Consider the following 13,326-nt stretch of genomic DNA (forward strand, 5'->3'; position numbering starts at 1 on the left):
CCAAGTCATCAGACAAAAAACAAACAAGAACAACAGTGTAGATGCCAGGTAGAGTGTCCCAAACTCCCAGCTGCCCTTCCCGCACCAGCCATTCTCACATATTACAGTTGTTTCAAATCCTGAGCCACCATGCTGCCTTTCCCCATATTCAGTGTAAATGTTCCCGAAATACCATTGTCTAACCAGAAGTCATTGGTAACCTCACTGGTTGTTACCGTTAAAAGAGAGATGTAGGTCATAGCTGGCTAGCTCCTGTGTGGACTTTAGGCTCCAAGAAAGGACACTGTGCAGAAGCCAGGGAGTGGAAGGCTTCGGCCACCAAGTGGGGATGTGACTCCACCATTGACTTCCACCCTGAGGTCTCAGAGATCTCAGAAGCATGAACTAAAATGAAATCCAGGGCCTGAGTCTTCAGGTGCTTTCTGCTGTGGAGGTCAGCCAGGATGAGAGTGTGTGCAGTATTCTCCACAGAGAGGTTCCTGCAGAGGACATCCTTACACATGGCCATCAAGTCCTCCAGGCCATACCTGTCGGCAGCTGCCAGCACACCAGTGGCTATGGAGTGGCTGTGGAAGTGTGGAGCCTTCCCAGTGTAAATGAAGCCCATCATCTCCTTGAAGACTTGGGAATCCAGATCTTGGATCTCAACTTGATTCGTTAGGCTCTCCTCCATTTCATGTTCAAACCTGGCTCTGAAAACTGGAGAGCGAGCTGCTAGGATGGCCTTGTGAGCCCTGAACTCTTGGCCACCTACCAACAGGCATCAGTCTGTGAACAGGGAATTCTCCCACAGCTCTCCTAGGTCATCTTTCAAACTCTGCCTCGAATCTCTGATTGCAAGTGTCATGTTCTGTCCAGGCATACTAAAGAAAGCTCCTACTATGCTCACCTTGCAGCAGATGGTGAGCTGGTCCTCAGGGAGAAGCCAATGTGGATTGGAGGGGAGAAGATCTCAAAGGATGAACTTTTTGAAACCCCTATGTTGATAATGCAGAAAGCTTACAACATTGGGGCTCTTCATACATTGATATTTCTCTCCTTGGCAATTTATGATCCAGAACTCATACTTTGCCCAAATTTGGCTCACTGAATGGCTGAACAACACCAGGAAAACTGACAGGTAATCTTGGCTTTCTTCATCAACCCCTTTTGGGAGTACTCTCAAACACCATGCCACTTCCTCATTGGCCTCTAATGAGAACACTGGGCTTGTAATCTCTTTCCTACTTCCCCCCATGCAAAATGAAAAGTTGCTAATGGTCCACTCATAGCAGAATTTCTGAACACTGATCTGTGTGTAGCTCCAGATCTTGGCTTCCAGGTCCCCTGACATTTCTGCTGGTGGTAGTTTGGGTGTTAAAGTTGATTTAGTCCATGAGGTTTGAAGTCTCAGGTGTTCTTCAGCATATACTGGAATTCTGAAGAATTAGGGCCTAATGTCAGTGAAGAAATGGCCTTACTAGTAAGATGAGAGGAAGCAGTCATAGACGACCCCTTGAGTCTTAAGAACATACTTTTTTTTCTCTTAACATTGCTAGCATTCAGAGGTCTGTCTGCCTATGCTACACATTGACAATAAGCTAGTTGGGTGAGACCCTGTCCTGAAATTGCCATTCCTACCACACCTGGACTTAACTTTGTTCTGTCCTAAACTGACCTTGAACTCTGGAATCTGTCCTAGGCTGGCCTTGAACTCAGGAATCTGCCCTTGAACTCAGGAATCTGCCTGCTTCTGTGTCTTTCTGATAAGCTGGCTCACAGTGTAGCTGCTTTTGCTCCCTTAGATTCATGAAGCCCCTCATAATTCATATTGCATCTTTATATTTGCATAGTTGGAAAATTATATATAGCTTGAACTCATAGACTTAGAGCTCTTTCCCATAGCCTTAAGGGCTGTCCTGAAGGTCCCAGCGTCTACTATTTTGCTGAGACATTAGCCACACCTTCAGCTCCTGGACTCTGCTGTCTCTGATTCTCATGGAGTCATTAGCATTTATAGGAAAGACATTGCTCAGAGGAATGTGAAATATGTACATTAGTACACAAACAAGCCTTACACCCACAGCATCCATTGGAACTCATGGAAGCTCACACAGAGCCCTGTGCCAGGGGCAGGAACCACGTCACTCTGTCCCCCACCAGGGCCACACAAGGTTCAGCATCCATATTCACAGGCAGCAGAGAAAGAGAAAGCCCCTGGTCCTGGTTTAAACTTTTGAAATTGCAAAGTCCACCCCCCCCACCCCCCAGTGGCACACTTCCAACAAAGTTATGCCACCTAATCCTTCTCAAGTGGTGCCACTCCCTGATAACTAAGAAGTCAAATATATAAGCCTATGAGGCCATTCTTATTCAAACTACCACAGAAAGCATCTTGGAATCCTTTCAGTTATGGTTTTAAACTACCTGTGGGCTGGGGAGATGGTTCAGTCAGTAAAGTGTTCACCTTGCAAGCATGAGAACCTTAATCCAATCCCCAGAACCCACATTCAGAAAGTTAGGTGTGATGGCTTGTTCTTGTAATTTCAGAGCCAGGGAGGGAAAGGCAGATCCCTGTGTCTCACACGAGGCAAAGGCAAGCTCCAGGCCAGTGAGCCATCTTGTCTCAGAAAACAAAACCTACTAACCAAACAGAAAAAGATACCTGAAGAACGAGACCTAAGGTTGGCCCTCTATATTTACATACATGTGTGTATGCACCTGCATGCACACATGCACATGCAAACCCAGGAACATACATGAATAGATACAAGAAAAACCTTCCATCATAGAAGTTTATGTCAAAAGTACATTTCCAAACTGGATACCCATATGTAGAAGAATGAATTAGATCCCTGTATCTGATCCTACACAGAAAAATCCACTGCAAAGGCTTCAATGACATTAGTGAAGGACTGGAAATGCTGTTAGGGAGGAAAGACTTCAAGATGTAGTCCTAGGTGGGGACTTTCTGAATAGGGTTCTAGATGTTCAGAAAATAATGTTAATGATAAGCAAATAGGACTCATTAATAGGATTAATTAAATCACAAGGCTTTGGCACAGCCACAAAACAATTAAGTAAAGAGACAGTCCACAGAATGGAAGAAAAATATTTGCTTAGCTATACATATAATAGGATTAATATCTTGAATATACCAAGAACCAAAAGAAATTAAGAAGTCCAGAAATCCTATTAGTAAATGGGATCTCAAATGATGATTTACACATGGCCAGTAAACATGAAAAAATGTTCAACTTCACTAGCTATCAGTGAAATGCAATAAAAGCTTCACTGAGATTCCATCTTACCCAAGTCAGAATGGTAGTCATTTATTTATTTATTATTTATTTACTTACTTATAGAGACAGGGTTTCTCTGGCTTGGCTATCCTGGAATTCACTCTGTATACCAGGCTGGCCTGGAATTCAGAGCTCTCCCTGCCTCTGTCTCCTGAGGTAGGAGACCCCTGTCTCTCACACACACGTCACTACTGCCTGGCTCAAAACGATAGTGTTTAAGGAAACAGCAAGAAACACGGATGATCCGGACAAAGGGGCCTTATACACTGACGAAGAATGTAAACCAGCCCAGTGCTGTAGAAGTCAGTTTGGATGTTTCCCAAGAAGCTCACATAAGCCTCCCATGTGCCAGCTGTGGGTATTGCTGAAGCCTGCCTGGACTGGAATGGGCTGAAGTGGGACTCAGTGTCGAATGTAGGTCAAAAGATTGATGATTGCCTGCCCTTTAACTCTTTCAGACTATTTTGTGCTAAAAACTTAACTCTTTTTTTCTTCTTCGAGACAGGGTTTCTCTGTATAGCCCTAGCTGTCCTAGAACTCACTCTGTAGACCAGGCTGGCTTCGAACTCAGAAATCCACCTGCCTCTGCCTCCCAAGTGCTGGGATTAAAGGTGTGCACCACCACTCCTCGGCAACTTAACTCTTTATTACTTATGCTTAAACAAACACTAATATCTGGCAATTAACACATGCTGTTTAGCAGTGGGAAATTAGGTAAAGGATTATGCTAGTATGCCTTTTTTCTGGCCAGGCAGCCCTTCACTGGCCAGGCTGTTTAACTCTTGGTGAACCAGAGAAGAAGAAAAGAAAAGAGTTATGATGCTTTATACAGACAAATATGCACAGACACATATACATTCATACACCCACACTCTGGTTGCATCCAGCTGTCCATTTCAATCAATTCCACAAGTGTTCACATATGCTTGCATACATTCAAATATACCTACATACGTACATATAAACAAACAGACATGTAAGTATATTCATTTGGATGGACAGATGGACAGATGGATGGATGGATGGATGGATGAATGGGGCAGAGCCCCCCAAGTAACCAAATCAAACCGTCTTTATTTCTTTTCTCTGGGTTTTTACAAATACATCCTTAGACAAAAGTTCTTTAGAAAATTACCACATAGATACAATTTTATACAAAATGGGAGTTACTGAAGAATATCAATAACAAGTTAAAACCAGTATTTTATTCTATATGTTCATTATAAGTTCAAAGCAACAGTTTCACATGGCCTTATCATAGTGCACACCTGTGGCTTCATTCTTGGACCTAAATGTTTTTCCTTGAACACAAATTTGTCCCAAGTCTATTTCTCTTTTCAGTGTGATTATGAAAGCTCATTGTATTTCTTATTATGCAGCCTTTACTTACTATTATGAGGGGTGGGAACATTTTATTATTGATTCTAACTTTATTACACCTTTTTTTTTTTTTTTGGTTTTTCGAGACAGGGTTTCTCTGTATAGCCCTGGCTGAACTGGAACTCACTCTGTAGACCAGGCCTCGAACTCAGAAATCCACCTGCCTCTGCCTCCCAAGTGCTGGGATTAAAGGTGTGCGCCACCACTGCCCAGCTACACCTTTCTTGAAAAACAACTAAGACCATCTATTAAAACTTTTTTCCTAAAATTATTTGAATCAAATCAGAAATTCTATAAAATCATTAATTAATTTAAACAGCATGAATTCATGAAAGTTCATCTTTATGTTGATCTGCAGGAAATCTGCTCAGTAAGTGGGCTAGTGCCTATTATATTAATTTAATAAAGGCAGGGAAGTCATATCAGCTGCAAGAAACAATACTGAGATGAAGTCTCTTTGGGACCATGCCTCAGAGCTCACCCATCTTAGTCCATGTGAAAAGGTGGGCCACCTCCAGGAAGGCCACCTGCTATCCTTAGCTTTTCCTAGAATGCTCCTGACATTAACGTTTCTTTTGTATTTGGCAACTGGTCAACATCCTCTGATTTCAGAAGATTTATCTGGGTCAACTCATCTGTACAATATCTATATCTTATGGTGAGCTCACTTGAAATTTTAACCACATCTGCAAAATTTCCTTCTTAGAAAATTTCCTGGTTTAGTGTGTGATTGAATAACCAGGAGATAAGAATCTGGGGGAAGGGGGTCTCTGTAAAATTCTGCTTATCACAGCAAATAAATAGACATATTTATGCAAAATATTAACATTTTACAGGAAATGATCCAATAAATAGACTGGAAAAGTAAGAATATGTATTATAACTTTGACGGAAACAACTAAAACATAGAACACATAGGAATGTAGTTTTTAAAAAAGAAGAATTTAAAACTATTTAATTAACTCAAAAGGAAGCAAGAAAGAAGAAGCAGAGGAACATTAGTCAGAGAAGACAATAGAGGACACATAGAAGTGATGAAATAGTATTTTGAAATAAAATGAATACAACAATGGACGACTTCTCAATGTCATCGATAATACGCCTTAAAAGAGTACACAGTACATTATTCCATGTATATGAATTAGTCAGGTAATCAGTGGTACAAGAAACAATAGTTATTGCCTTTCCAGCAAGTGAGTGGGGCTTACTAAGTAAGGATGTATGAACATTTCCTAGGGTGATGGTCACAATGTGCATCTTCATTTGGGCTTGGGTTATGTATGTGCATGAAGCTGCCAGCTGTCATCAAATGGCATACTTCTCGTGTGATTAGGAAAGCTCATTGTATTTCTTATTATGGCATTCATGTATTTATTTGTATACACTTTATTTTGAAAGAAATGATTTTCAGATTTGTAACTTTTCAGTTCATAAAATCACATCCATCACAGATTCTTTTAAATTATGATCATCTATATGTGGATTTCAATTATTTACTCATGACTAGAGGAGGCAAACAGTAATACTCAGTTAAAGTAAACTCTTATGGCAGCTAAGTCAAAGCTTCACAGAGTCACTTCTCTGTAAACAGGCAATTTACATTTTGTTTCAGTAACAAATGCATTTTGTTTCAGAAGACAAATGGTTAAAAATATGAACTGTAGTTGCAATATACAATCTAAAATATTTATGGTGAAGTATATTGATGTCTACATTTTTTGCATAGAATAAGGTGAGTCATATAATCAAGGAACAGATATGTGCTATAAAATTCTTTTGACTTGTTTGTATACTTGGAAACATACAATGAAACTCTGGTAAAAAATTAAGGTGATGTAAAACATTTTCACCTAAATGACAGCTGAGAGAATTCACTGATAATGTTTTAGAACTATAAGAAATGCTAAAGGAAGATTTCAAACCAAAGGGAAAATGCTATCACATGGAAATCTAGGTATTAATAAAAGCAAAGAAAACCAATAATATGAAGTTGAAAATGTTGTTTTATATTCTTTAAAGCTAGTTAGCTTGTTAAAATAAAGCTGGTGATAATATTTTGGGATTTAAATATATGTAGAATAAATTAAAGAGCAATAGTATGTTGTAGTATGAAGCTAATTCAAGGCAGAGTGTGATAAATATACATATTTTAGTTATCAGAGTAACTGTAAGGGTGAAACAGAGTTATAGCTAAAAGGACAGTAAAAGACAGAATTTAGAACCAACCAGATGAAGAGAAAATAATAAAGGAATAAATAACAGAGAAGATAAGTAGGAAATAAGAATTATATTAAATATGAATAGACTAAACATGCTATTTAAAACACAGAGACTGTTATACCAAATAAGAAAGCAGTGCTCAGTTCTATGTTGTTTAAAAGATACACTTGAAATACAGGTAAAACCTAACAAAATGGTTCAGGGAGAACAATAGACATGTGAAAACACTTAGCATTAGAAAACTGGCTTTGGAGTACCTGTTGCTCAGGGTTGGACTTTCATCAGCTCCTGTATAAAGGCATTGGTTGACTGATTAATGAAACAATCATATGCTGAAGGGAACAGGAAGTAGTTGTGTTTAGAAAGAAAAATAATTGTAGCAAATGCTAAATATTTCAAAGTACTTTTAGTATCTCTAAGATAATTGAGGCCTTTGAGAAATACAAAAGAAGAGCTGAAGAGCAAAGAAACAAGCTTGAAGTAAGGAGAACTCCCCAGTCAAAGAGCTCTACAACCCTCCAGGAGACATTTTCTTGGGAAAGCAGCAGCTCTCTCTCAGTTCGGCATTAGAGGAAATGAAAGACTGAAAATCTAAGGGATTTGTCACAATTGAAGAAGTAGCTCACTCTTCATTATGGAGCAGCTGTGAGATGAAGTCCCTAGCCTGAACAAATCCCAAGGTCCCACCTCAGTCTACCTGCACAGCCATTGGCCATTGACTCTTTATTGATGGATAAAGACCATCCATGGGGACAAGGTTTGGACATGCAAATTCCAGATTTGGTGGGGGGGCAGTTTATTTCAAGACATCAGAACTAATCCTCAACACATGTGTATCAAAGTTATATAGTTTAACACTCAGTGAAACCTCCTGCATAATGGTTATCTAACAGTATTTGCATACATTATCTTTACTTGCTGTTAAAGGACAAGAAAATATAATCGATTAAAAACGTAAGTTGTCAACAAAATACTATGATCAGGAGAAATCCGATGATGTGTAAAGTGAGTTGTGGATCTAACCAAGTGGGATTTATAGCTAGGTTATGATGGTGCACACCTGTGATCCCAGTGCCCAGGTTATGATGGTGCACACCTGTGATCCCAGTGCCCGGGAGTCTGAGGAAGGTGGACTGTGATAAGTTTAAGGCCAGCCAAGCTGAATAGTAAGACCCTGTCTCAAGAGGATGGCAAGAAAGAGATTGCTTCCTGAATTCCAGAGATATATTCCAGGAATCTAAGACGGTTTGACATCTGAAAATCAGCATTCTATGCCATATGAATATCATAAAACTAAAAATACCATAGACATCTTAATAGACACACAAAAATATTGGCAAAATCTAGCATACTTTCAAGATGAAAACCATTCTGCAAACTAGTAATAGAAGAGAATTTCCCGAGCCTAATAAAAGTCATTAGGAAAAACTTACAACTAATGTGATATCATGGTTGAAAGATTGAGTATCTTAACCCTAAGATCAGAACAACATAAAATGCCTTCTCTTGTAGCTTCTAATTAGTATCATGCTAGAAGTTTTAGCCAGAGTAATTAGAAAAGGAAAAAGGCATCCAGATTGGAGAGGAAGACATAAATCCATGCAGATGGCTTGATACTGTGTATGGGAAAATCTTCAGAAGACTACTGAAAGGAATGAATGAGTTGAGCAATGTTTAAAAATCAATATGTAACAGTTAAGTGTTTTTCAGTTCATTGGCAATGGAAAGTCCAAAAATAAAGTAATAAAAATTTTATTTACTCTAGTAAAAAAAAAAAAAGAAAAAGAAAACTGGCTTTGGCTATGTTGAAACCACCTAAGAAGCGTCATTAGAGATAAGAGAGTGAAATTTCAGTGAGAGGCTGAGTTTTGGTTTAATTATCTCCTTAAAGGATTCTGAGTTTCAAACAGATTGGTGAACTATTAGTTTTGATTTTGAGATCTACGAAATATCTGTAATTTCACCCTTTTAAGGATGCATCTGCCTCCTTTTATTCTCTGCCCCTCCACAGTCCTTAGTCAGGGACTATGGATATGTAGCTTTTATAGCTAAGACTATGGGACGAATGCAATTTTGTTTTCTGGTTGTCTCTCTATTAGAAAAACAGCTTGTTTATATTACATTTAACTATGGCAAGTTTTCCCAACTTTGGGACTTTGGTTGTTTTGTTTGCTCTTGACAGTTATTTGTTGTAAGTAGATGCTATGGACACTGTAAGAGTATTAACACCCACTGGAGTCCAGTCCAAGTCTTTGACAGTCAAAGGTGTCATGTCAAGAATTTCCTGAGTTAAAATGGTCCCTGGTTTAGAACATTTATTCATTAATGTTATGTATTAATTGATGGCTCATATACTGCCAAAGTATTTCCTCTTACTGAATATCTGTATTGTTTCCAACTTTTTGTTATCCTAGATTTTACTAAAGGAGACATTTTTTTATTGCCTGTCATTTTAAAATTTTAGACCCTTTATTTCCTTTAGGCTAAATGCCTGAGAGCGGGGTATATTACCATGTCCAGTGCAGCTAGGACTTGATTTATCTAGGGGGAGGGAATGAAGAGAATCATACTGAGGAGACAACAGACACATGTACAGAGAGATCAGGTGGGCTGTGTGCACCCGATATAGCTGTGACTGATAGAGTCACAAATATCACAAAGAAACCGGAAGCCTCAGCACGTTTATTATGTGCAGCATGAGGGTGGGGGTATAACGTAAGAGGTCTGTCTATACAAGCACTCTCAGGTTGCAGTTATTCTGGAGGAGGAAGCCACAGTTGCTGGTTAATCTACTGCTACATTCACACTCAGACCAGAGGAAGGCTTTGCCAATTTCCCACTGGTTTGAGGCATTAGTCCCTGATATGACTGTGTCCATATCAGCAGCAACATTTTCTCAGGACTTTAACAGCTCTGTACACATTCCAGGGCCTCCCCACCTCCCCACAGTATGTGGATTAAGGGACATTCTTTTTGAGCCTTTAAGGTGAATAGCGATTTTCAGACTTGAAACTTGGGTTTCCTGTGATCTCTTGGTTAATTTCATCCCCCTTTAGTTTGAATCCCCCGAATCATTTAGGGAGTACCTGTGTCACTGAAAAAAGTGTTCGGTGACTTCTATAGTTGTGCTCTGGGTCAACAAATTAGTTATCTGAGCTATATGTTACTGTAATAACCCATAAATCATATCTATATTATATAAATCAAACAACACTGACATATGATGGGAATGTAAGAATACTAATTTATGAAATACATTATGATAGACAGAGACATATAATAAAAAACCCAGCGGCACATCCATCAATGGTCCCACACTCAAGGAGGTATTAGATACCTAGGCTGACAGAGAGGACACCAGGAAGTAACTTGATGCCCACAGATTCTGCATGGAAGGAAATTGTAAGAATGCTATTGGTTGCTGTAAAGAGATTGCTAATGAAGAATTTGACTTTTAAGAAACTTCTCAAGTGTGGTTTTTGTTCTGTGTCTTTTCTTCCTGACCACTAAAGAGCCTGGTAACTCAGGCTGTGGGGACTGCATGTGAATTTGGAAGGGAGATAAACTCTGTTGTGTGCACTGCTCTTCCAGCCTGATTTCCTTCTTGCATTCTCTCCTCCCCACCATTTCATAGTCATCCTCCAGTTCTCAATTTGCTGGTCCCTTCATCAGGGATGACTGACCACCCTGGAACCCTGATGGATCAGATCATTTCATCATGAGATCCCCTTCATGGTTTATATTTTCATTCCCATCCGTGGCTCATATGGTTCACAGGGGAAAGCAGAGTGTCTCTTCTCTGTATCTCCAGTATCCATTGTGTTTGCCTGGTGCAGAATATTCATGCAGGAGTGTTTCTAAAATAAACAGGAAAAAGAATCCCACAGCTGGGAGCTGAGGCTGGAATTCTCCCCCTGGCAGATGCTAGGTCAGTGAAGCACGGGTTGCAGTTTCTAAACATACTGTTTTATAAGAACTCACTAAAGGTTGAAACAGAAGGAGTATTTGGTGCTTGGAGAATAAGTTGCATCTCCCCTGCCCCACCTCCAGGATGCTTGAGTTGCTTTGAAGGACCTTCTAATTAAAAATATATTTAGCTGAGGCAAAGAATTCCAGATGAGGGAAAGCTGTCTAGGCTGTGGGTTTTGCTGGATCGAGCCACTATCCACACATGAATTTGGATTTATTCACCATTTTATTCTGGGTTTCCCATGCTTGCCAAGAGGATGCTAGGGATACAATCTGTGTAATCCTTTCCTAAGAAGAGATCCCGGATTGCTAGGGTTCTGTCTCTCCACACCAACTTGCAGCTGGAATGTTTGTACTCTGCATTACAAAACAGGATTCACCTCTCACCAACCAGGCCGCTGTTTCCGTTCTTTATCCCTTACCTACAGCTCAAGCAGTCAGTCTAATTTTGTGGTTCCTATAACTATAGCTGTGCTCATGGGGACAGTCAAGATGTGTGTATTTGAGCAGCCAAGAGGCAGATAAATTGCAACTTCAAAACTAGACCTCCTCCCCCATCCAGCCCTTCATACCCCTCAGCTCAAGCTCAGCCTGGGGCTCAGCTCTCCTTTCCTTCTCTTTTCATTCCCAGAATCTTGTGGGATGGACAGGATGGAAAATTAAAAGAAAATGGGGGAAGTGCTTGGTGGGCTCTGCTAAATGGGTGAAATGGTCCAAATGACCACTCATGACCCCTAGTCCCAGCTCTGCCTTCCACAGTCTTGTCCACAAGGTCCCTTGGCATATGGTAGAAGTCTCTGTTCCTTTAAACTATGGCTGTCTCATTGGCTATCATGGCTGCTCTGCTTAGTATTCTGTCTTTAGAACTGGTAAGACCCAGGAAACTACAGTCTCTCTACTGCAAAGTCCAGGCAATTCAAGGCCTCCCCAAAAGAGGTCTTCCCTGGAGCAGCCTTGTGACATAGTGTAACTGCCTGCAGCTCAGCAAACATCCAGCTGGAGAGGCCTGCACCCATGCTTTCTGCCATGACCCTCTCCAAAGGTGCCCCAGGAATCCTTATCTGACCCATGTTTCCAGGCACGATCTCTGCTAAGTTCCCCTCTGAGGACGCCCCGGTAACCTTCCTCACCTGGCCCAGGTTGCACATAAACACTCACCTCTCTTCATCCTGTCGGTATCCTCCTTTGATTTTCTGTGTATAAAGGAATGTGGGGATGGGGTTTGGGTTTACAGGATCATATGATTCTTTTTCTTAACCTGCATTTCAATGCTCTCTAGAGACCTTTAAGACTGAGGACTCATAGCCACAGGGTTGATTCTGAGCCAGTCAAGACATTCACACCGTTCCCTTTATGTCCAGCTAACATATGGCATCAGAGAATACACAGCAACAGAATGGGCTTGGGCTTCCCTTCTCTGTTTTGCAAGGGCTCAGGGAAGGTAAAGAACAGCAGGGCCAGGCGCCTGAAAATATCAGCAGTTGGGGCCTGAGCTGAGCCTTGAAGGTTTTTTTTTTTAAGGTAAAATATTGGATTATAAAAGTAATACACACTCTTTATAAAAAAGGAAGCAGAAATGGAATAAAGCTCTCTTCCCTCCAGCCTTCCGTCATCCCCAGGGTGACCTCTCATGACCATGTGCCCTGCATCCTTTCAGACCCCCTTTAAGGACACATAAACACATTTTCAAGCCACATATAAAAAAGCACATCCCCCACCTCCAATAGCACACCATCTGTGTTGGCCTGAAGGATTTTGAACAGTCATTTATCTCGTACTCACTCTCTTCCATGGCTTGCTATCACACTGGTGCTTGTCATTGAGGGCAGGGTGATAAAGGAAGTCGTCCCTAGGTGGAGAGATAGGCTAGGCCCGGCTCTGTGCAAGGGTGCCATTGGGAGGGAGGGGTCTGGTCAGCTGAGAACCAGTCTGTGCCTTGCTGCCCATCCAGCTATGCTGGCTCTGTGCATGTTAGGAAGGGTGGAAGACAAGGGGAGGTCTATCCTAAATTATGATGAAGGTGTGGGTTCTTCTAGAAAGTTCCAAGTCAGTAGTGGAAGAGAGAAGGGAACAAACCCACTAAGTGGAGGAACCTCTCTGATGTGTGCAAAGAAACCTCATAAGTTCCTGCACAGCTGGAAAGCGTACTCTGGGAGGATCCATGAGGGAACTCAGGAGGCTTGTTCCTACCCTCTGGGAGATGGTGGTCCAGCTGGGGAGGAAGTCATGCTTGAAAGAAACTGAATAATTATCTGGGAGTGGGATGTGTATAGTGTCACAGGCTTCCGCCTGTCTGCTCCTTCTTCTAGGCTCTTGAAGAGTTAGTGTTACGTTAAGATTCAATGACTTCATAAGTCTATCTTCTGTCAACTTCAGGAAAAAGAAAGTATCAACTTTGCTCTCCCTCTCCCTCTCCCTCTCCCGGTCCCGCGCCGGGGGGGGGGGGCGCGGGGGGGGGGGGGGGGGGGGGGGGGGG

The 13,326-nt window shown here is 41.2% G+C and overlaps 1 pseudogene; it reads right to left on the reverse strand.

Annotated features, from left to right (window-relative positions):
• Nucleotides 1–235: 235 nt before the first annotated feature.
• Nucleotides 236–1,339, reverse strand: LOC114613628 (annotated as a pseudogene).
• Between the last annotated feature and the right edge of the window lie 11,987 nt (nucleotides 1,340–13,326).

This window comes from Grammomys surdaster, unplaced genomic scaffold (genome assembly GCF_004785775.1).
Source record: "Grammomys surdaster isolate TR1022 unplaced genomic scaffold, NIH_TR_1.0 126248, whole genome shotgun sequence".
In the NCBI taxonomy this organism is placed as follows: Eukaryota; Metazoa; Chordata; class Mammalia; order Rodentia; family Muridae; genus Grammomys; species Grammomys surdaster.